The following is a 25,085-nucleotide window of genomic DNA, read 5'->3' on the forward strand; positions in this document are numbered from 1 at the left end:
TGCATTTTTGTGACTTCTTTCGCACATTGGAGGGCGGGCGACAGGTTCTATGCTATCGCCCTCCCTGCACCCCTCAACGTTTGGGTAGGGGAGCGACAGTTGGTGCAGAGCCGTCCACTACTTCGGGGGCGGTTTATCTCCACTCCCCAACAAGCGTCCCTGTTCTTCAGGGGCACAGTTACTGTTTGGACCTGATGAGCGTGGGTGTAGTGGGGGTCCTCCCGACTCCTCCTCCACGCTGCCTGCCCCTACCTCTCCTTGGTGTAGGGGGAGCATTGTTCTGCCGACCATCTTCGTTTTTTGAACAAGCGTCCATGAGGTGGTCTGTTGCATTGCATCGAAAACAATGTTGCGGCTCAGTGAGAGAGAGGCACTGGGCCCTCATGGGGCTCTCCCTTCCACACTGCCAGCAACAGGCCTTTTCCCGGCTGGTTTCCCTTTGCCTCTTCGAGGTCCCTGGGTGCGTGACCCTGCCCCTTGGATGGTGGGTGAGGCTGGCTGAGGACTCGCTTGGCCAGGTTGTTTAACCGTTGAAACAAACGGTTGGGAGGTGGTCTGCCCCCTCCCCCTTGCTTGTTGGCGTTATTCGTGGTCTAACAGAAGTTGAATCTTTGGCAGCAAGGCTTGTAAGGGCCTCTCATCGCCAATAATGAATCCCACTATGGAGGTGGGAAGAATTCGCCTCAGCATGCGTCAGGCGTAAGCAGAAGTCTTCTTTTCCCTCTACAGTCTCATCTCTTTCAGGGGTGAGGGACTCACAGTCTTCACTAACGCGATTACAGGATGCTGAAATTGACTCTCTCACCCCTCCAACATGGGGTTGTAGGCTTCCATTAGTTCCATTTTCACCTCCTGGTGTAGGGCAAACTGTTCGGTGAGGTGTTGTTTAAAAGTACCCCAGTCTGAGGAATAACTGGCATCCCAACTCCTGATTTGCTGTGCTGCATTCCTGGCCACTTTTTGTTTTGTTTGCACAATTTTTTCTCTATCTATCCAGCCTATGGTGGCGTTTTCAATATGCTTTACGAAGGTCTCAATCGAAAGGAAACCTCCACCAGTGCGTGAGTTGTCAAACTCAGGCACTGATCCATCTAGCACCAGCAGTTTTTTAATTTTTTCGACTGATTGCGCTTGTGGTGATGACGCGATGTCAGCCGAAATTGTGGATGGGTCAACGGGCTTTTTATTTTGTATTTCATGTGTTAATTTGTGCAACTCTTTTAACACGTGTTGGGTATTTGTTGACTGCTCTTTCGCACTCTCCTCTTCTCTGGCACTGGTACTGCTAGCACTGTCACTCCTGCCGTCGCGCGCCGATTTCATTTGAGTTTGCATTGTTTATTTCACCTTTACAATTACGCTGTTCATTATTATATGTACTAGCAATACCCCGTGACTGACACCAAAAATATGACCTGATTCTCGGTCATGTAAAGGTTCTACCAGTACAAATGAAATGCGTAAGATACAATTAGCACGTGTATTTTCCTTAATAGTTACACAGGGCTCTATTGCTAATATTACACTACTTAATCAGGCAATTATAGTCAGAAGGTACTGTGAGGTGGCATGTGCCATGACTGTCTTTCAGACGTGCTTCCCAGTCCACTTCACTGCTAAACTCCTGCATTGATCTTTTAACTTTTCAAACTGAACTTGCTTAGTCATAGACCTCAGGTGATTGGTCTCTATAATCGAAAAGGAACCATAAGGGTCTTCGATGTATGGCACTCTATTTGAATTGCCCATGTCAAATCCCCAACGATTGTATGGCGTCGCTTAATCAGCGGTATCTATCTGTTCGTTACTCTCTGATCACAAAGATGTACAAACAACTAGTAGATTTTCTGTTATGTCTCAGACATGAATTTCTATATAATCAGTTTATATATATATATATATATATATTATATAATATATATATATATATATATATATATATATATATATGTATGTATATACTATATATATATATATATATATATATATATATATATATATATATATATATATATATATATGTAATTTTGATTAATTGATATATATATATATATATATATATAAATATATATTATAAAATTTTGATTAATTGATTTTGAATTAAAGATAAATTTTTATATTTAAAAGTTTTACAGTAGTGTTTCATTTATTAACCACCAGTGGTAGGAATAATTGTATGAATAAGCCATAATGATAGTAGTTTTGTTCCTTCAGTTTTGCTGAAGTGACTCTAACCTGGGAGACAGGTATAGTAATGGATTGATGCCCTTTTACTTTAGTATATTCCTTGTTTAAATATTGGTACTTCACATTTCTGAAAATTTTTTAATGGATCACTGTTGCCATTAGAGTACTCAGTCGTATTTTTGTGTTATGAAAGTTGTTCAGGTATCTGGCTGTAGTGAGGTGAGATTTTGAATTTATAATTGGTAAGTGTAATAACCAGGTAGTTGGAACACTTTTTTGCAACAATGTATATATATATATATATATATATGTGTGTGTGTGTATATATATATATATATATATATATATTATATATATATATATATATATATATATATATGCTATATATAATATGTGTAATAATCTGTATTTCTGTATTTTGTATTTTGATATAATTTTTTCTTTCAGATGTCTCACGTGTTGTGAAGTGTAGTGAGGTGACTTTGTAATGTATGTATTGTTGTGCAATGCTTACTAATATTATATATTCTTTTATGTTCGTAATATGCCATGTTTTGTGGGAGTTAGAAGTTTCAGATCCTGTAAAAAGAGTTATTTTTGGGACCAGATCAGATAAGTACATCCTATTTACAAAGCTATGCTTAGCTGTCCAGGGAAATGGATAAGCGAGGGCAGGCACTCATGTTATCTTTGATTAGGGATGACAGGTCTTAGCCGAGACTCGTTCAAAGGCCTGTGTCTGTTTACACAAGTGTACAAGCAGGAAGTTAGCTGCCAATCATTTAGATAAAGAGCAAAACATATTTCCTTTCCAAGCCAAACAATAAGTCTAGGAATACTCTGTTTATTGTCTAGAAGAAGGAATTCTGTATTCTGTTTATTCTAGAGTAGAAGAAGGAATTCAGTTTATTCTAAGATTTTTCCAGTGTAGCCTCCTTCTTTAAATGACTATCCGGCAACCCATGTTTGTAGTTATAACAGACGATGGTGGACCAAAATTAGTTAGTCAGGAAAGAAACTGTAGTAGTAAGATCTCTCTCTCTCTCTCTCTCTCTCTCTCTCTCTCCCCATCCTTAAATAGAAGGTTGTGAGATTTTGGTCACTCTCCCACGAAACAAAAATTTTGAGAATGGTTTGAAATGTTTCTGTTATACAGACATTGTGTAAAATGTGTAATTTGTTGAAGAGAAAGAAGTGTGTAATAGTGTACAAAAAGGATTAAGGTAATGTGCTGTTTACTTGTTTTGTACCATGTTAAAACTGGATTGGTTTTGGTAGAAAGTTAGTTTGTGATTTTGATAAGAGGTGAATATGATCTTTTAAAAAGTGGATGTAATCTTTTTGAGAGATAGATACAATCTTTAAACAGATTTTGTCTTAGTGAAATTGCTGTTGGTGTATTTTCTGCTGCATATTAATTTTTAATATGTCTTTGTTTTCATATTATTCATATATGCTCATATGTTTATAATTTCACAGTGTTACCCAGAATTATGCGTTGATACTTTAACATTGAATACTTGTGCTGATTTCCATTTCTTGAGATTTCTTTTTCAAATTTGGAATAAATCTTAATAGTCTGAATTTTTCTCAGTTAACTTATTTTCTTGATAAATTAACGTTTTCTGAATTAAACTTGTTTAAGAATTAATTAAACTGTATATTGTTTTCAAGTAATAGTAAACTTATTGAGATTGTGAACTCTAATTATAACTTTGAACTTAAATAAATTTGTTTGTTTAAAGTTTTAAAAGCACAGTGTTTCAGTTTGACCACCAGTGATTAAAGATATTTGTGTGTGTGTACAAGGTAAGTGATATATCTGTGATGTTTTTGTTTGATTTTACCAAAGTGAATTAGAACCAGGGAAATATTTATAATGTTTGATGGAGTGATGCCCTTTTCCCCCTAGTTTATTTGTTTATTGACAGTTGTTACTCACCCATAACTCTGATAAACTTAGGTGATTTTTCATGTTAAGCAAGTTTAAGGTCACTGTTACCTTTAGAGTGTTCAGTCGTAATAGTATTTTATGAGGTTTCAGGTATCTGGGCTGAAGTGAGGTAAATTTTGGTTTTAATATTTGTGTAATATCCAGGTACACTATCACTTCGTGACAATATATATATATATATATATATATATATATATATATATATATATACAGTATATATATATATATATGTACAATATATGTATAGATATACACGTACATACATACATACGCAGTGGACCCCGCTATATTGCGGTTCAGCATTCGGGGCTTCAGTTAGTTGTGGAAAAAACTACTGATTTTCTCAAAGAGAAATATTCTCTAATTATTGTATTTTCTTGTTGTTTTCACAACTAAATACATTTTTCATGATAAAAAAAGATTTACTAATTTTCAACACAGGCAGTCCCAGGGGTTACATTGACTCGACTTATTTTGTTTCGATCTTAATGCGCTTTTCAGATGTATTCATAAAAAAAATCAGTTCTGGGTTGCAGCGGATGTTCTGAAGTCACGTCATTTTAGTCTTATGGCGCCGTAAGCGACAAAAGATTGGAACTAGTTTCTGAGTGTGTAATTGACCGGACAATGACCAACTTTGGGTCACTCACACGGTGTAGCAATACCAAACAAAGGCCTCACTCGTGTATTTATGTGTTCATCACTTTTTTATTTTTATCAATTTTTTAATACGGTGTTCCAACTTATGTCACCTCTCAGAAACGGAACTCCGACACAAGTCGGGACTGCCTGTATCAATATTAATATAAACACAGCAACATATCAATAAAATGTATTTTTCAGTGCATATCTAAATATTTAGGTATAGTTCTTACCTGTACTTGTGAATTTCCAGTGTTTCTAGCTACTGTAAAAGAAAACAGGACAGCTTGAATACTGTATGAGAGAAAATGGCCTGTGCCTGAATATATGGGAAACTTGATTAGTTTTCACATGTAGCTGTAAGCCATATATTTTTAGGGTACACGTAAGATGACTTGAAATAATAATAAAGTGTTTTAGGATGATAGTTTAAGGTCTATTTGGTGTAGGATGTTAGTTTATGGATATTTGGTGTTTGGACTATTAAAACAGGCAGTTATAACCTTATAACCATTTATAGAAGGGGGTAATAACTTAATGCGGATTTTTGGTATTCAAGGGAGTTTGTGGTTCCTAATCTCCGTGAATACTGGGGTCAACTGTATATATGTATATTATGTAATTATGTATATATATAATATATATATATATATATATATATATATATATATATATATATATATATATATATAAGACATAAAATCATTTAATATCCAATTCATCTAGGGGATTTAGGAATAATTTGTACCCAACCACTTATTGATATTATTAACATACCGTTCACAATACCTTTGGGTGTAGGTTATTCTCAAGGTATAGTGAATGGTATATTCAATGGTGCTTGTTGCTTAATATTTATGAATACTGAGAAAAAATTGTGTATGTGACAAAAATTCATGATTAGCCAAGTGTTAGAAATTTTCCAATCAGCTGTCGTGATGGAGGTGGGGCTGATGTCGATTGTGCAGCATGCTAAAAACTGAATTCAATAGGTGTACAGTATGTGCAGCAGAGTCAGATATCACCTTATACCTCACTTGATGGTTCAGTGGTTAAAGTCATTGTCTGTCGTTGTTCTCAACCAGGCAAATATTCAAATCATGATGGTCACAAAGTACTTGTCAATTTGTATTCTCCTTGGGTATAAGTCATTCCCAATGTATAGTGAATTGGACATTGAATAACATTTATGGCTTAATATTTGTGAATATAAAAAAAATCGTATGTATAAGTAACAAATAACACACACACACACACACACACACACACACACATATATATATATATATATATATATATATATATATATATATATATATATATATATATATATTATATTATATTTATATATACCAAGTGTGTATGGATTTTGTAATGTATTATCAATTATTTTATAAAGATGGGCATAAAAATAAGAAAATTGTATATTTAAATACAATACTTCAGTCCTGATCCCAGTGAATGCGAGAGCTTAGTATGTGACAAAAGTAATGATATGGAATATGCTGGGATAGTATAGGTTTTTGGTAGGATTTGAGAAAGTGGTGGTATTTTTAATTTGTTCCTTAAATTTATGAGGACTAGTAAACAATGAACAAATGGACATTAAAAATTTAAATAAAGATCTCTTGCATATTGAAAACATCCAAAAACTAACTGAATGCCTTAAATCCGACAATGTTTATTTTGCCATCCCAAAAACCATTTGTAGTTTGGTTAATTAATGTATGTTTTGGAGGAAAATAGCTAATAACTATAATGATATATATGTCGGGAAGAATGACAGATTCTTTACACAAAGATTAATCGTACATAAATGGTCCATCAGGTATGATTCAGACTACAGAGAACTCGGGGAGCTTCGCTCATACGTGGGATACTGGCAGTGATGGATTGACCCCCGTCACCGCAGAACCACCTCCATTTCTAATCCTATCAAAGTTGTTATTCCATGCCTGCGTATTTCTTAAGAATATTCTAATCACCTTCATGGTGTCCGCATTCACCAGTGGTTAGGACTGCAGTGCAATACAGTCATACCTCGGTTAATGGATGCCGTGCTTGATAGACAGTTTAATTAAAGGACTTTTGCCTGAGGAAAAATCCACTGTTAACAGACGTTTGCTCTGTTTAAGGATGGACTAGACAGCTGGCTAGAACATATATGGGATTAAGCAAGTCATGTGTGCGCGATTCCTAGCTAAAACAAAAGGAAGAATTCGCCTGTGCATGGTTTTGCTCAGTGCACATCTCTGCTAAACTTTGTTTGTGTCTGTGTGCATTTTTTCTTGCGTGAGGGTTAATTAACTGTACTGTACATAAGTCACCATAGCTCTTAAGAAGGCTAGGGATGTCAGCCAGGCAAAGAGAGAGAGAGAGAGATTCAAAAGGAAATAATAAAAAAAATGAAAGTGATGTCTGAATGGTTGATTTGGTGAAGGAGTATGAGGTGGCCAAACAAAGTTTCTACTTTGATAAAACGTAAATAGCCCATCAAAGGGCTAATGTTATTAGGGGAATGAAATCTGTTACGAAACAAAGGTCTTGGACAATTGGAGGTTGAGAAAATTATTTTTAATTTTGATAAATGAAAAAACTAGCCAGTGATAGTGCTTCTGAGGCCATCTTCGTTGTAAAGGCAAGACAACTGCATGCAGTTGTCTTTCAAACCAACCCTGGAACGAGTGCTGGTATGGGTATCATTCAAGAGTTCAAGATCAGTCAGCGAGTGGTTTGAGAAAATCAAGAAGGGTGGCTTGCACCGAGTAGTGAGGCATGTGGAGGCTGCCACTCTGACAAAGTTGTTGCCTGAGAAGTATGTTAAAGAGCCTGAGAACTATGTAGAGGCCGAAGGTTTAGTTCCACAAAAGTGTTCAGTTGTGATGAGACAGGCCTGTTTTGGAAGAAAATGCCAAACAGATGTATATCGCTCAAAAGAAGTCACTGCCAGGAACGCCCCAATGCAGAACGGGCTTTAACTCTTTGCTGAGTGGGGATGCAAGTGGAGACCTAGAACTGAAGCCCTTACTTGTTTGCTATTTAAAAAAAAAAAAAAACGAGCGGTTCTAAGAAAATACTATAGTAAAATAAAGTAAATGTGATATGGAGGTCTAACAGCAAGCCTTAGGTAACCAGCCAATATTTTATTGAGTGGATGAATGAAGTTGCTGGCCCTGTCATCAAGACATATCTGGAGGGGAAACAATGCCTTAAAATCTTCTGTTTGTGATGAACAGTGCCCTGCTCATCATCCAGTGTTGAGACTGACTTGCTGCAGGAATTTGACTGAAGGTTAGTTCGTGCCTAACATGCTCCCTTTCATCCAGCCCACTGACCAGCAGGTCATCTCTAATTCCAAAACAATTCTACACCCAAGCATTATTCTGAGGTACTTTGAAGCTTGACTTCTGATACAAAGCCAACTTAGAGAATTATGAAAGAACACTGCTAACATCCTCCATTGCCAAAGCCTCATAGATAAACCCTATGGGGATGTCTCTTACAGGACCCTAAACTCTGTCTGGAGTGATATTGTGGCCAGGTGTTGTAGCAGAAGGGCTTCTGCAGGGGATAAGGCTGACAGTGCACTCATGCGGTGCACTGTAGCCATTACTTAAGGTTTTGGCAGCGTGCCTTCGGCCCCTAGCTGCACTCCTTTCGTTCCTTTTGCTGTATCATCTTTCATATTCGCTTTCTTCCATCTTACTTTCCACTGACTCCTAACAATTGATTTATAGTGAAACTGCAAGGTTTTCCTTCTGATACACCTTTCAAACTTTTACTGTCAATTTTCCGTTTCAGCACTGATGACCTCATTGGTCCCAGTGCTTGCCTTTTGTCCCACTCCTACATTCAATTCAATTCAATTCATGTAGCAGAAGGGGACTGTGAAGACCGAGGTTGAGCCTGTTGCGAGGATATTGTGTCTCTGGGCAAGTCCATAGGCTTGAGGGTCAGTGATGACAATCCTTGCTATGCCAAAGGGAGAAACGACCATACTGGGACAAAAGAATACCGAGTCAACCTATGCGCAGGTAGATTAGGGAAAATCGGGGTTGAACCTTCTTAGTGGGTAAGTTGTGATGTCATCAGGGACCTCGTTTAGTAACCAGCCACAGAATGTTCATTTTATAATCCATATAGAATGCTCATTATATATACTAAATGTTTAATAATAAGTTTTTCATAAAATATTAAATTCTGTTAACTCATAAATCAATTTTTTATCACTTCTGCTTATCATACCTGTCCGTGAACTATATCCTGTTGATTCATCTGACCCAATATGTGGATATTTTGGAATTATTGCCCACCGAAATACTCTTAAGCTGCCGTTCTCTTATATTGCTTCCCAAAGGTGATCATTAGCAGGCCCTTCTAAACTTTCAATGAAGTCATTATCTTTTCCTTCTACATCGCAGTTGTCTGGTAAAGAAAATACCATTGCAAAAGGACTCTGTTCACGCTGCAGTGATTCATCGTCGTTGTAATGGGAGTGGAAGTGCTTATTAAGCAAAGAATTAAGTGTGCCAGGTGTTATGCATTTTGCAATTATTGGGTATGTTATATTTTGATCCAGTAAGAGAATTCTTTCCCTAAAATGTGTGATATAATTTTGTTCTTCACTGCAGCTGTAAATAGACGGTGATAGCAGGCTCCTATCTTTCGTAGACATGCAAAGAAATGGTTGATCCCATCTTGTTTACACAAGTGTACAAGCAGGAAGTTAGCTGCCAATCATTTAGATAAAGAGCAAAACAGATTTCCTTTCCAAGCCAAAGAATAAGTCCAAGAATACTCTGTTTTTTCTGTAGAAGAAAGAATTCTGTATTCTGTTTATTCTAGTGTAGAAGAAGGAATTTAGTTTATTCTAAGATATTTCTAGTGTAGCTTCTTTCTTTAAATGACTATCTGGCAAAACAGGTTTGCAGTTATAACAGAGAATGGTGGACCAAAATTAGTTAGTCAGGAAAGGAAACTGGTAGCAGTAAGATCTCTCTCTCTCTCTCTCTCTCTCTCTCTCTCTCTCTCTCTCTCTCTCTCTCTCTCTCTCTCTACCCATCCTGAAATAGAAGGTTGTGAGATTTTGGTCACTCTCCCACGAAACAAAAATTTTGAGAATGGTTTAAAATGTTTGTGTTATACAGACATTGTGTAAAACGTGTAATTTGTTGATGAGAAAGGAGTGTGTAATAGTGTACAAAAAGGAGTAAGGTAATGTGCTGTTTACTCGTTTTGTACCATGTTAAAAGTGGAGTGGTTTTGGTAAAAAGTTAATTTGTGATTTTGGTAAGAGGTGAATATGATCTTTTAAAAAGTGGATGTAATCTTTTTGAGAGATACATATAATCTTTTAACAGATTTTGTCTTAGTGAAATTGCTGTTGGTGTATTTTCTGCTGCACATTAATTTTTAATATGTCTTTGTTTTCATATTATTCATATATGCTCATATGTTTATAATTTCACAGTGTTACCCAAAATTATGCATTGATACTTTAACATTGAATACTTGTGCTGATTTCCATTTCTTGAGATTTCTTTTTCAAATTTGGAATAAATCTTAATAGTCTGAATTTTTCCCAGTTAACTTAATTTCTTGATAAATTAAAGTTTTCTGAATTAAACTTGTTTAAGAATTAATTAAACTGTATATTGTTTTCAAGTAATAGTAAAACTTATTGAGATTGTGAACTCTAATTATAACTTTTGAACTTAGAAATAAATTTGTTTGTTTAAAGTTTTAAAAGCACAATGTTTCATTTTGACCACCAGTGATTAAAGATATTTGTGTGTGTGTACAAGGTAAGTGATATATCTGTGATGTTTTTGTTTGATTTTACCAAAGTGAATTAGAACCATGGAAATATTTATAATGTTTGATGGAGTGATGCCCTTTTTCCCCCTAGTTTATTTGTTTATTAACAGTTGTTACCTCACCCATAACTTGATAAACTTAGGGTGATTTTTCAAGTGTTAAGCAAGTTTTAAGGGATCACTGTTACCTTTAGAGTGTTCAGTCGTAATAGTATTTTTATGAGGTTTCAGGTATCTGGCTGAAGTGAGGTAAATTTTTGGTTTTAATATTTGTGTAATATCCAGGTACTGATCACTTGACAATGATAATATATATATATATATATATATATATATATATATATATATATATATATATATATATATATATATATATATGCACAGTATATGTATATATATATATGTATATAGATATGTACATACATACCAGTGGACCCCTTATATCATGTGTTCAGCATTAGGGAGCCTTCAGTTAGTTGTGGAAAAAACTACTGATTTTCTCAAAGAGAAATATTCTCTAATTATTGTATTTTCTTGTTGTTTTCACAACTAAATACATTTTTCATGATAAAAAAAAAGATTTACTAATTTTCAAATACAGGCAGTCCCAGGGTTACATTGGACTCGACTTATTTTGTTTCGATCTTAATGCGCTTTTCAGATGTATTCATAAAAAAAATCAGTTCTGGGTTGCAGCGGATGTTCTGAAGTCACGTCATTTTAGTCTTATGGCGCCGTTTGGCGACAAAAGATTGGAACTAGTTTCTGAGTGTGTAATTGACTGACAATGACCAACTTTGGGTCACCACACGGTGTAGCAATACCAAACAAAGGCCTCACTCGTGTATGTATGTGTTCATCACTTTTTTATTTTTATCAATTTTTTAATACGGTGTTCCAACTTATGTCGTGCCTCAGAAACGGAACTCCGACATAAGTCGGGGACTGCCTGTATCAATATTAATATAAACACAGCAACATATCAATAAAATGTATTTTTTCAGTGCATATCTAAATATTTAGGTATAGTACTTACCTGTACTTGTGAATTTCCAGTGTTTCCCCTAGCTACTGTAAAAAGAAAACAGGACAGCTTGAATACTGTATGAGAGAAAATGGCCTGTGCCTGAATATATGGGAAACTTGATTAGTTTTCACATGTAGCTGTAAGCCATATATTTTTTAGGGTAATATCGTAAGATGACTTTGAAATAATAATAAAGTGTTTTAGGATGATAGTTTAAGGTCTATTTGGTGTAGGATGTTAGTTTAAGGGATATTTGGTGTTTGGACTATTAAAACAGGCAGTTATAACCTTATAACCATTTATAGAAGGGGGTAACAACTTAATGCGGATTTTTGGTATTCGCGGGAGTTTGTGGTTCCTAACCTCCGTGAATACTGGGGGTCAACTGTATATATGTATATTATGTGTAATTATGTATATATATATATATATATATATATATATATATATATATATATATATATATATATATATATATATATATATATATATATATATAAGTGACATAAATCATTTAATATCCAATTCACCGTACCTAGGGAATAATTTGTACCCAACCACTTATTGAATATATTATTAAATATACCGTTCACAATACCTTGGGTGTAGGTTATTCTCAAGGTATAGTGAATGGTATATTCAATGGTGCTTGTTGCTTAATATTTATGAATACTGAGAAAAAATTGTGTATGTGACAAAAATTCATGATTAGCCAAGTGTTAGAAATTTTCCAATCAGCTGTCGTGATGGAGGTGGGCTGATGTCGATTGTGCATACAAAAACTGAATTCAATAGGTGTACAGTATGTGCAGCAGAGTCGATATCACCTTATACCTCACTTGATGGCTCAGTGGTTAAAGTCATTGTCTGTCGTTGTTCTCAACCAGGCAAATATTCAAATCATGATGGTCACAAAGTACTTGTCAATTTGTATTCTCCTTGGGAATCGGACATTGAATAACATTTATGGCTTAATATTTGTGAATATAAAAAAATCGTATGTATAAGTAACCAAACATACACACACATTATCACACACACACACATATATATATATATATATATATATATATATATATATATATATATATATATATATATATATATATATATATATATATATATATATTATATTTATATATACTCAAAGTGTATGTATGGATTTTGTAATGTATTATCAATTATTTTATAGCAGGCATAAAATAAGAAAATTGTATATTTAAATACAATACTTCAGTCCTGATCCCAGTGAATGCGAGAGCTTAGTATGACAAAAGCAATGATATGGAATATGTTGGGATATATAGGTTTTGGTAGGGGATTTGAGAAAGTGGTGGTATTTTTAATTTGTCTTAAATTTATGAGGACTAGTAAACAATGAACAAATGGACATTAAAAATTTAAATAAAGATCTCTTGCATATTGAAAACATCCAAAAACTAACTGAATGCCTTAAATCCGACAATGTTTATTTTTTGCCATCCCAAAACCATTTGTAGTTTGCTAATTAATGTATATTTTGAGGAAAATAGCTAATAACTATAATGATATATATGTCGGGAAGAATGACAGATTCTTTACACAAAGATTAATCGTACATAAATGGTCCATCAGGTATGATTCAGACTACAGAGAACTCGGGGAGCTTCGCTCATACGTGGGATACTGGCAGTGATGGATTGACCCCCGTCACCGCAGAACCACCTCCATTTCTAATCCTATCAAAGTTGTTATTCCATGCCTGCGTATTTCTTAAGAATATTCTAATCACCTTCATGGTGTCCGCATTCACCAGTGGTTAGGACTGCAGTGCAATACAGTCATACCTCAGAAGTTGTGGATGCCGTGCTTGATAGACAGTTTAATTGAGACTTTTTGTCAGGAAAAATCTGTTAACAGACGTTTGCGCTCTGTTTAAGGATGGACTAGACAGCTGGCTAGAACATATATGGGGATTAAGCAAGTCATGTGTGCGCGATTCCTACTTTAAAACAAAGGAAGAATTCGCCTGTGCATGGTTTTGCTCAGTGCACATCTCTGCTAAACTTTGTTTGTGTCTGTGCATTTTCTTGCGTGAGGGTTAATTAACTGTACTGTACATAAGTCACCATAGCTCTTAAGAAGGCTATGGATGTCAGCCAGGCAAAGAGAGAGAGAGAGAGATTCAAAAGGAAATAATAAAAAAAATGAAAGTGATGTCTGAATGGTTGATTTGGTGAAGGAGTATGAGGTGGCCAAACAAAGTTTCTACTTTGATAAAACGTAAATAGCCCATCAAAGGGCTAATGTTATTAGGGGAATGAAATCTGTTACGAAACAAAGGTCTTGGACAATTGGAGAGGTTGAGAAATTATTTTTAATTTTGATAAATGAAAAAAACTAGCCAGTGATAGTGCTTCTGAGGCCATCTTCGTTGTAAAGGCAAGACAACTGCATGCAGTTGTCTTTCAAACCAACCCTGGAACGAGTGCTGGTATGGGTATCATTCAAGAGTTCAAGATCAGTCGCGAGTGGTTTGAGAAAATCAAGAAGGGTGGCTTGCACCGAGTAGTGAGGCATGTGGAGGCTGCCACTTCTGACAAAGTTGTTGCCGAGAAGTATGTTAAAGAGCTCGAGAACTATGTAGAGGCCGAAGGTTTAGTTCCACAAAAAGTGTTCAGTTGTGATGAGACAGGCCTGTTTTGGAAGAAAATGCCAAACAGATGTATATCGCCCAAAAGAAGTCACTGCCAGGGAACACCCCAATGCAGAACGGGCTTTAACTCTTTTGCTGAGTGGGGATGCAAGTGGAGACCTAGAAACTGAAGCCCTTACTTGTTTGCTATTTAAAAAAAAAACGAGCGGTTCTAAGAAAAATACTATAGTAAAAATAAAGTAAATGTGATATGGAGGTCTAACAGTAAGCCTTAGGTAACCAGCCAATATTTTATTGAGTGGATGAATGAAGTTGCTGGCCCTGTCATCAAGACATATCTGGAGGGGAAACAATGCCTTAAAATCTCTGTTTGTGATGAACAGTGCTCCTGCTCATCATCCAGTGTTGAGACTGACTTGCTGCAGGAATTTGACTGAAGGTTAGGTTCGTGCCCCCTAACATGCTCCTTTCATCCAGCCCACTGACCAGCAGGTCATCTCTAATTCCAAAACAATTCTACACCCAAGCATTATTCTGGAGGTACTTTGAAGCGACTTCTGATACAAAGCCGAACCTTAGAGAATTATGAAAGAACAACTGCTAACATCCTCCATTGCCAAAGCCTCATAGATAAACCCTATGGGGATGTCTCTTACAGGACCCTAAACTCTGTCTGGAGGATATTGTGGCCAGGTGTTGTAGCAGAAGGGCTTCTGCAGGGGCATAGTGCCGACAGTGCACCTCATGCGGTGCACTGTAGCCATTACTTAAGGTTCTTGGCAGCGTGCCTTCGGCCCCTAGCTGCAACTCCTTTCGTTCCTTTTGCTGTATCATCTTTCATATTCGCTTTCTTCCATCTTACTTTCCACTGACTCCTAACAATTGATTTATAGTGAAACTGCAAGGTTTTCCTTCTGATACACCTTTCAAACTTTTACTGTCAATTTCCGTTTCAGCACTGGATGACCTCATTGGTCCCAGTGCTTGGCCTTTGTCCTAATTCTACATTCAATTCAATTCAATTCATGTAGCAGAAGGGGACTGTGAAGACTGAGGTTGAGCCTGTTGCGAGGATATTGTGTCTCTGGACAAGTCCATAGGTTTGAGGGTCAGTGATGACAATCCTTGCTATGCCAAAGGGAGAAACTACCATACTGGGACAAAAGAATACCGAGTCAACCTATGCGCAGGTAGATTAGGGAAAATCGGGGTTGAACCTTCTGAGTGGGTAAGTTGTGACGTCATCAGGGACCTCGTTTAGTAACCAGCCACAGAATGTTCATTTTATAATCCATATAGAATGCTCATTATATATACTAAATGTTTAATAATATTAGTTTTTCATAAAATATTAAATTCTGTTAACTCATAAATCAATTTTTTATCACTTCTGCTTATCATACCTGTCCGTGAACTATATCCTGTTGATTCATCTGACCCAATATGTGGATATTTTGGAATTATTGCCCACCGAAATACTCTTAAACTGCCGTTCTCTTATATTGCTTCCCAAAGGTGATCATTAGCAGGCCCTTCTAAACTTTCAATGAAGTCATTATCTTTTCCTTCTACATCGCAGTTGTCTGGTAAAGAAAATACCATTGCAAAAGGACTCTGTTCACGCTGCAGTGATTCATCGTCGTTGTAATGGGAGTGGAAGTGCTTATTAAGCAAAGAATTAAGTGTGCCAGGTGTTATGCATTTTGCAATTATTGTGTACGTTATATTTTGATCCAGTAAGAGAATTCTTTCCCTAAAATGTGTGATATAATTTTGTTCTTCGCTGCAGCTGTAAATAGACGGTGATAGCAGGCTCCTATCTTTCGTAGACATGCAAAGAAATGGTTGATCCCATCTTGATTTAATCTGTACGTTAATATATACAATACACTGAATTTATCTTTTACTATTTTTTAGCAATTTAGGCAAAGATTTTGAGAAAATCATCAATCCCTTCTGAAACGGGTAAAGACCTTACCCATTTCCTTACAGTTTCATTGATTTTGCTACTTGCACCATGCGTTCAAGAATTTCATCTTGATTTGTAAAGTTTAGTCCATATGCACTCCTGGATATTTTCTGTCCTACGGTACCAGGAATGTGCAAGGAAAATGAATGATCTTGTGCTCTCCCAAGCTTTACTTGGAATAATCCTCTGTTTTCAGAGTATTTTTGTGATATCACAGTTGTTCTGAAATAAATTGCACAGCTAGCTTAACACTGATACGCCTACCAAAGTTTCATCTGCGCGGTGGACACGATTTGGGTCGCTGGTGGGCTGACCTGGTAATCTTTAGACCTTGATTTGGAACCATACTTATTGTAGCATTCAGCATGATCGTGATTTCTGACTGCTAAAAAGAAAATGTGTTGCAAAAACGTGAGTATTGGTGATGGTCATGTAAAAGAGTTTTCATATATTGGACACCAAATTATGGCCTAGTCCTATCCTTTAACTTGAGCACACGTGTCTTTTACCGACTACTTTTATAACGCTCACTTGACAGGCAAGAATTTATAAGTTTACGAATTTTATCTCAACGTTAGTCATGTTTATTAGAATGAATTTCAGTGTTTAATAAGTGGTAAAAATATGCCTTACTTGCATCTGAGCAGAAAGCATTATATGCAGACTAAATTTAATATTCAAGATAAAGGGCGCCCATGTCACCAATATATTGGAGATGCTCGTTTGCAATGCACTGCCAACTTTATGGAAAACTTACTTAGTTCGTACAATAGTACAATAGTACAGCACTATAGAAATAAGGATGAAAAATTAACTCTTGAGACCAATTTGCAAGCCAACAACAGATAACGTATCAGATATAATGTTTTTAGTAGGATTACTTATAGTAATAATTTTCTTGGGTTGATAGCTTGAGTTTAATTGGTATGAATCTGTATTAATGACGGAATGACATTGTGAGAGAACTGTTACATATTTCATTAGCCGGACTGTCACCCGTAATAACTATTGGTCTGACGTAAAGAAAACTCGACCCTTCCCCATCCTGCCGGCAACCCTTCTTTAGTTCTCTACGAGGGCATATTGTTGCCAAACGTATGACTGAAATTTAAGCATGAAGCAACAATTAGTTTATTCCTAAGTCTTTTTACACAACCTTTTCTGTTTTAGAACAGAATTTGTTATCTAGCAGAAGTAAAGCTAGAGTATCGTTTTCGGAGCTGCGAAGGTGAACATAAACTGTAGGCTAGGTGTTGGGACAAATTGCTTGACATAATGTAAAATTAAGCGATATATATTCACAAATATAATTTATATATCTCGTTGATAAAATATTTTTTCGTTCATGACCACTAAGAATAATTAGGAACAAAAATATATTTGTGCTAAAGTGAGCGACACTAATGTAGCGCGACAACTGGCAACAGTGAGGGACAGAGTGCCAGCCAGTGTGTAAAGCTATTTCGCAGCTGGAAACGCCAGTGATCAATGGGTGGCAGTGAGACAGTGACGCTACCAATCGCGTCCTAGGAGTTCTCTTCATGTATGAACGTTCTCGTTTGATTCTAGCATTTCCCTAGAGAATCATTAATTGTCATTCGCTGAACTGAATGATTACATTCCAACTCTATTCTGACGTGTTTTGCTCACCGTTCAGCGAGTGATCAGCTGATTTGAAGCATCTGACAGCCAGGGGAGACTTTGTTTACCTCTTTGACAAAGGGGTTGTAGCCTGTGTTTTCGGCTGCGAGACGGCTATTACATATACCCGCAGGAGGAGACCAGGTCCGTTTTATTCGCCTTCACGAGAGAACGCGAAAGTTAAATTATTCAAAGTAAGTATAGTCTGTTGTTCCCCGTCCGTGAAGGTACCCTAAGGCTGCGCTGGGTCAAGGTGTAGGCCAAGGCTGCAGTTTATAGGCCTAGGCTTGGTATACTTAATGCTGCCCACAACAAGGCCTCTTAATAAGAATTTAAGATGCATTCCAGCATATTAACCAACAGGGTATGTGTCGTCACTAGTGCTATAGCCTAAGAAGTACTCGTGGCAATTAACCTATTTTTAGAGGAGTTATGTTAATTTGCCGCTGAATTGTATGTGTTATTTACAATGTAAATAGCCTGGTTTGTGGATATCTTCATACCCCTCATTGTTGGGTATACAGAGTGTTTTGTGTCCACGAGTACCCATAGACTTTCTCTGGCAGTGGCCTGGTGAGTGCATAGGCTAGCCTAAGCCCAGTAGAAATTCTGGGACATGGGAAAAACATTAGCAAATGAATTGCTTGCAAAGCTGAGAGTGCGCAGTGTCACTTTAAGATTGGGACCATGGATGTCGTAACCAGAGAAAATTTTCAAGAAAAATTGTACAGTGCTTTTTCAATCCCAAAACTCTGATAGAGAGGCAGAAAGTTGCTATCACTCCTTGTATAGTTGTGCAGTTTGTAATTTTTGTATATTGTTGGTTTGATAAAAGTGGTTTAGAGTTGCGTGATCAAGTTTCATTAGTGGCCACTACTGAAATTTACATTAAGTGTAAAGCATTTTTATACCAGTCGTAGCAATATGCTGATCTGCTCTTTTTAAGCAGGTGTAACTGTTAGGGGTTTCACCAAAGACGATATGCCTTAGGGTTGGGTAGGTTAGGTTCATCTGGGTAGTCTATTGATATTTTGGTAGTGTTATAGTAGGTGTAAAAATAGTAATTTTCCCTGGTCATGGTTATTTTTACTGACTAGGGTCAAAATAGCCACTTTTCTCATGATGCTTCAAATCTGCCCACCTTTACATCAACAACCTCAGATGGAAGTTTTATTACTGGCTGCTACTAGGAGAATTTGCATTTTTATAACATGGCAACTTGAGAACTCAAGTGTGACAGTTAAAAAATTTCTTATTTAGGGAATATTGGATGAATGGTAAAGTTCTAATTTTCACTTGACTAATCAAGTGCTGTGTTTATTGAGCACAGATGTTGAAACCCACTCACACATGCACATTGCGTTGCAAAAGGCTTAGTCCTTGCTATCTTTTATCCAATTTTATTTCATCCTTTTTTCATGTTTATTTTCCTTGTATATTTGAGCAGGATGTCACATTTTTGAGTGATTCAGATTGATGTAAGACTCAAATTTGTTGCTATTCTTGTTTCATGTATCTTCTTGTTTTAAAGGAAGAGACTTTTTAAATTTTCAGACAGCTATTATTTGCAGATTTTCTCAGCACCCCATACTTTGATACTTCATTTGGTTGGTCACCGGGAATTGGTAAATTTATTGATATATTCCTTCAGCATTAGCCTACTACATTCTAGTAGGTGATTGGTGTAGTCAGTGTTTATTGCTGATCACAATGTTTACCTTGAATTCCTCAATATTCGCACATTTAAAATTGGCTGTTCCTGCATATATTCCAAGTCTTTGTATCTTATTGTTGGGAGTTCATACTAAAGTTATCTGTACCTCTTTATGGTTTTCCTGCATTTTTACTTAAGTGCTGTAATTTTTATGTGAACGGCACTGTGTATTTTACAAGTACCCTGTACATCAGATAAAAGCAACACATAATTGACACTTACTGTCATTTGTGGAGAGTGGGGTTTTATAGAGCTACGTAAGCACTTTTGAAGATGTGCCTGAATTGAATATTTTCTTCAGAGTGGTTGAATAGAGAGTTGCTTTGACAAACACTGCAGCATTGTAGTTCCAGACTTTTACAATTCTTGAACAGTGATGCTCTTCATGTAAATTACTGTACACTAATTTTTTAATGGTTATACTGACTCCCAAGTATTTTACCGTATAATAAAGTTGAATACCTGTGGTGCCTTGGTTAGGAAGAGGCTTTAAGATGTATTTGGCCCTCATCCATGTTTGAAGTTTAAGTGTCTGCAATATGTCATTCAGACAAATTGAAGAATTGTCTTAAGATATTGAAAAATTGTCTTAAGATATGTATCTTGAGTCCCCTTGAATTTATTATTAGCAATTTCAGTGTCAGCATCTAGCTTATAGATAGATTCCCATGATTTTTTGAGTTGCTTGAAATAACCATTGTGTTACCTTTGCCCTATATTTTTTTCATTTCTGAGACTTCATAGTTTTCATATTGTGTGCGTATGGTGGGGGGGGGGAGTTTCCATGTTTTTTGATAAGGTAATAGTGACGCCCAGTTGTGTATGTTAGTGGTGCTGTGGGGATGAATGACATTTCCAGTGTTCAGAAAGTACAACCCTCAAGTGTTTCTTATGTGGTCTTATGAAGGTAGTGACTAAAATTTTTCTGTTGTGTTTGTTGTAGTAGATCTTTATAGTGAAGCAATTGCTGGAAATGCCATGCAAAAATGAAGTTGTATTAAATGTTCATGGAACTTCAGAGGGCACTGGTTTGGGTGTCAAGACAGTGAGACAGGCATTGCAAAGTCAAGAGGGTACTGGGAAGATTTAGTTAATAATGGCACTGTAATAAGTTGTAACACATATCTAGCATTAATTAATTGCTGGTTTCTGTGAGGGATTGGCCCTTAATTCTGCAGTGTTTATGATAGTAACTGATGAGTGAGTGCTGAGTAAGAGACTTCTGAAGCTATGATATATATAATACGTATTGTTAGATGACCAGGTGTTTACAGTAGAACCAAAGGAAGAAGTCCAAAAATTTTTATTAGGTGGAATTGTGGAACAGTGAAGAAAAGATGGAAAAATAAATGTAAGAAGAGCTTATGGTGACCAGAATGAAGCAGAGGAGAAAATCAGGTTTTGAAAGCAACCATGTGGATGCTGTGGGAGAGATGTAGAGGTGAAGACATACCATACAATAAATGAAAATGTGTCACAGGTAATGCTCAGAATTGCAAAGTGCAAATTAAGTAAGTTATTCTCAGTGCCTAAAATGTACAAAGATTTGCTAGAGATAGTGAACAGAGATGGTAGAAGAAAGAGGCTCATGTTATGGTGGGGATCAGATCAAGAAGTTAGAACATTCTGTTACCTATTTAGTGTAGTGGATTGTCAACCTTATATTTAGGATGCAGTAATGAAAATAGAAAGAACAGCTTCAAAAGGGTAGAGACATAAGCACTTACAAAGAAAATGGGAGAAGATTCTGATGAGGTTTGACCATGCAATGCTGAGATGCATGGGTGGAATGTTTTGGAAGATCAAATTAGCAGTGAGGAAGCTACAGAGAGGTTTGGAGTCTAGAGTTGGAAAAGAGGATGAGAAGTCAAAGATTGAGATGGTTTTAGAGCAGGTGATGAAGGTAGGGTCACATTCTGTTAGGTTGCAGATATGGAAGTATAAGAAAAACAACTAGTGGTAAAACCCAGGGCATTATGGAGAAAGATCATAGATGAAGATCTAGACCATATGGGAATTCAGGTTGCCAGTGCATAAGCAGGAAGAGAGGGGAAAGAGCTCCATACACACTTAACTCCCTGGAAAGCCTTACAAAAAAATGGTGAATGAGATATTGTAAATATAGACAGTATGTGTGTATGTAGTTGGTATCAGTGTTGGAGGTTTTGAAACCTGGTTAGGCATTTTAGTCAAGGTTATGACTCGTAGAATGTTATATTTGGATAATATTCCAACTAAAGATACTGTGAACGCATATTGTACTGTTAATGAATACAGTACTTTTCTATAGATTTTATATTTTGGTACATTCCTTGTCACATTAATATAATGTAGTTTGTATCTCCAACAATTATTGCTGTAGTGGTCTCAGTGAAGTAAGCTTGTGGTGTCCCAAATGCTGAAATTTTGGATACAGTATGTATGTCATACCCATAAATTTCTTTTATAACTTAATAATGCACCTTGCAATTGATATATTTATCCAAAAACGCACTACACCTAGTGTTTGTGATGTCATATGATGTTAGGGTAATTGTAAATCACTCGGCTGTGTAGAGCACAGTAATTAGAATAATGTTTAGTTTTCCTTAGGAGTATTGATTTTTGCTTATCTGTAGAATATTTATTTCTTCTTGGTATTTAAATAGAAGGAGTACACTCGGGTGTTATGCTTATTTTAGGAAGGACGAAGGCTTTTTCTAGCAAGAAAACCAAAAAGCTACTTTTTAATTTTGTATGTATACTGCATCTATGAAATAGATGCAGTATACATATGATACATTTGAAGTGAAAAGGAAATGTTGACCGTATAAATGTCTATGAACTATTAGCTCCAAACCAATTATGGACACAAGAGGTCTTAAGGAATTAGGTTTGTGGTGTCCCAACTGCTGAAATTTTGAATATGGTATGTATTTTTTATACTCAATAAATTGGTTTTCAAACTTGATTATGCACTTTGAAATTGATATATTTGTAAAAAAAAAAAAAAAAAAAAAGCAATACAATGCTGAGTGTATTTTGTGTTGTATGCTATAATGTCAGAAGAAATGTAAATCAGTCAACTATGTAGAGCACAGTTGTCAGAATTAGGTATTGTAAATCAGTCATCAGTGTAGAGCAGATTAATCAGAATTAGGTGTAGTTTTATTTATCTTTTTTCCTATTTGTCCTTGGGAAAGTGCCTATAGAATATTTATTCCTCCTTGGTATTTACATCAAGTGACAATTAGCCTAGGTGTGTTACTTTCTGTAGAATGAATGGTATTTTTATTTATAGAAGATCAAAATCAACTTTTTTGGATTTTGTAATTGAGGCTGTGCTTTGATGGTCTTTTATTAAATGGATATTATAGTAGGTACAGTATATGAGGAATCGGCAGTGAAAGAAAATGTTGTCACTATAGCTGTTGGTCTCCAGACCAGTTTTAATATTTTTTTACCTCATTACTGTAGCTCAGTTTGCACATTAATAAAAGTCATTGTATGCAAGCACTTATTGTGGGGCCAGGAGTTGTTAGTGTAAATTTTGTTGAATAAATGTCCGTTAGTCCTTCCATCATGTAAGTACCGGATATTCGTGCTGTTGCTGACACTTTAGCCACTGATAATTCATGATTTTTCATATGAAAAGACATGATAGGAACAGCCAAATGCCCTTCATTAGCTTAGCCTCACAGAGAACGAGGAAAAGGTGGAGGGAAAAGAAGGGTGTGGCTTAGTCATAAAGAAAGCAATAGACCTACTTCTTATTAGACTTAATGTATGAAAGGTTTTAAGTTTGAAAAACAGATAAAGGGGAATTCCAAAAGTCACAGCATAGGAAGGAAACGATTACTGAATTGTGCAGTCCGACAGGCCAGTTTTGTAGACAAATGACATCACTGAAAATACCTGAAGTCTAGTACCTATGTCTCTACAATCCCCTTGAGAGTAGAAACAAGGTCCAAATATGAATACGTATGCCTGTTTGATAAATGAAGAACAGATGTTACCATAATTCATGACAGTTTTGAGGCTTTTCAACACGTGAATCAGAAGCTTTTTATTGTAAACAAAGTCTATGACTTCCGTTAGGAGCTGTACGATGTTTTTGTATTAATCTTAATACAGTCATTGTAAGTTATATCAGGACAGAAGCATGTAAATTTTGTTAGTAAAATTAATACTAGATGCAGCTTGCTGGTTTGCAAATAGAAATGCAAGTAGCGTAGTGAGAGTTGGATGTATATGACAGTTTTGGAAAAAGATTTGATGATAGCTGATATTACTTGTACAGTATTACAGGTATATGCATTACTGCCATCACCTAATGAACACCATATTCTTTGGAAGCTTGAATTTCAAGCCATTGGCCCCTGTGGGCTTGTTCCATATGAATAAATTTCACCTTATGAATAATAATAATAATAATAATAATAATAATAATAATAATAATAATAATAATAAGATCCGCATTACTGCCATTAAAAGAAAAAACCCTTCAGGCTTGCTTGGGATGTTAGTACTCAGGTCGTAAGGTATTGGAATTCAGACCTACTGACTGTACTTGTCGATTGTTGGGGGAATTTGAGATTTTGAAAGCTTCTTTAGAAGCTACGTTCTTTTTGGTACTGTATTCATCTTCAACCAAAGTCAAGTCTGTCACTGAACTGGCATGTTTTCTTAATTACAGAGCGTACCGGTAATTGGGAGAAGTACCTTTTCACCGATGAAATTTGTAATTGACAAAACATGAATATTTGCGTTAAGCAATATAACAGTACCAGTAAAATGCTCAGGGGCTTGTTTTCAGATTAGCATTTTGTAACGAAGAACAATCAGGGCGTTGAGAATGTTAATTAAGCAGAATGACGTTGGTAGGAACGGTTATCGTGAGCCAGCTGAATGCAGTAATAGGCAGCTAGGTTTTGCGGTGGTATCCGTAGCTATAAAGAACTTTTTGTTTGACAGCATTTCAAGTACTGGGATGAAAGAGACTTCTTTGTCCTGGCAGAAAAAGCTACACTAATGAGTTCCCTTCCGTGTTATTAAAAGAGCCAAGCCACAGCTGGCACAGGGGAAGATTGATAGGGAAATGTTTACATGTATTTCCTCCGAGAGCACTGCCAAAAAAGCTACATTCCCTTGAATAAGTAGTGCTTTGGATGTGGGGATGCGTTTTTATGTTTCGGTCGAATCAAGGCTATAAAGTTACTGGTCTTAAATACCTTGACAATAACTTCTGCTTGATTTACCATTAGGCTCTATCACTTTTTGTTAGCTTCCTCAAATAAAATTAACATTCAAACTAATGCTGTCAGTAGTTAGATATATCAAAGGGAGACAGGTCCTTATTTATTCAGTAATGAGCTGTTTCCCTAATAGATAGCGGTTCTGCAGAATAAAACGAGTTATCACCACTTCATACTTTAACTGATGAATCAAGGTTTATGTACAATATATATATATATATATATATATATATATATATTATATATATAGTAAATATATATATATA

At 36.0% G+C, this 25,085-nt stretch overlaps 1 protein-coding gene across 4 annotated transcripts in view; it reads left to right on the forward strand.

The window, feature by feature from the left end:
- Positions 1-25,085, forward strand: part of Tpst (tyrosylprotein sulfotransferase) — a 329,702-nt gene that overhangs the window by 168,046 nt on the left and 136,571 nt on the right. The window contains exon 1 of one of the 4 annotated variants that reach the window (XM_067100840.1): positions 17,607-18,065. The exons of 1 other annotated variant lie outside the window; for it this stretch is intronic. The gene's annotated coding sequence lies outside the window, so the exon portion shown is untranslated. Of the gene's footprint in view, positions 1-17,606; positions 18,066-25,085 lie in introns of those variants that run through there. 2 more of the 4 variants (XM_067100834.1, XM_067100842.1) reach the window with 2 other exon arrangements.

This window comes from Macrobrachium rosenbergii, chromosome 56 (assembly GCF_040412425.1).
Source record: "Macrobrachium rosenbergii isolate ZJJX-2024 chromosome 56, ASM4041242v1, whole genome shotgun sequence".
In the NCBI taxonomy this organism is placed as follows: Eukaryota; Metazoa; Arthropoda; class Malacostraca; order Decapoda; family Palaemonidae; genus Macrobrachium; species Macrobrachium rosenbergii.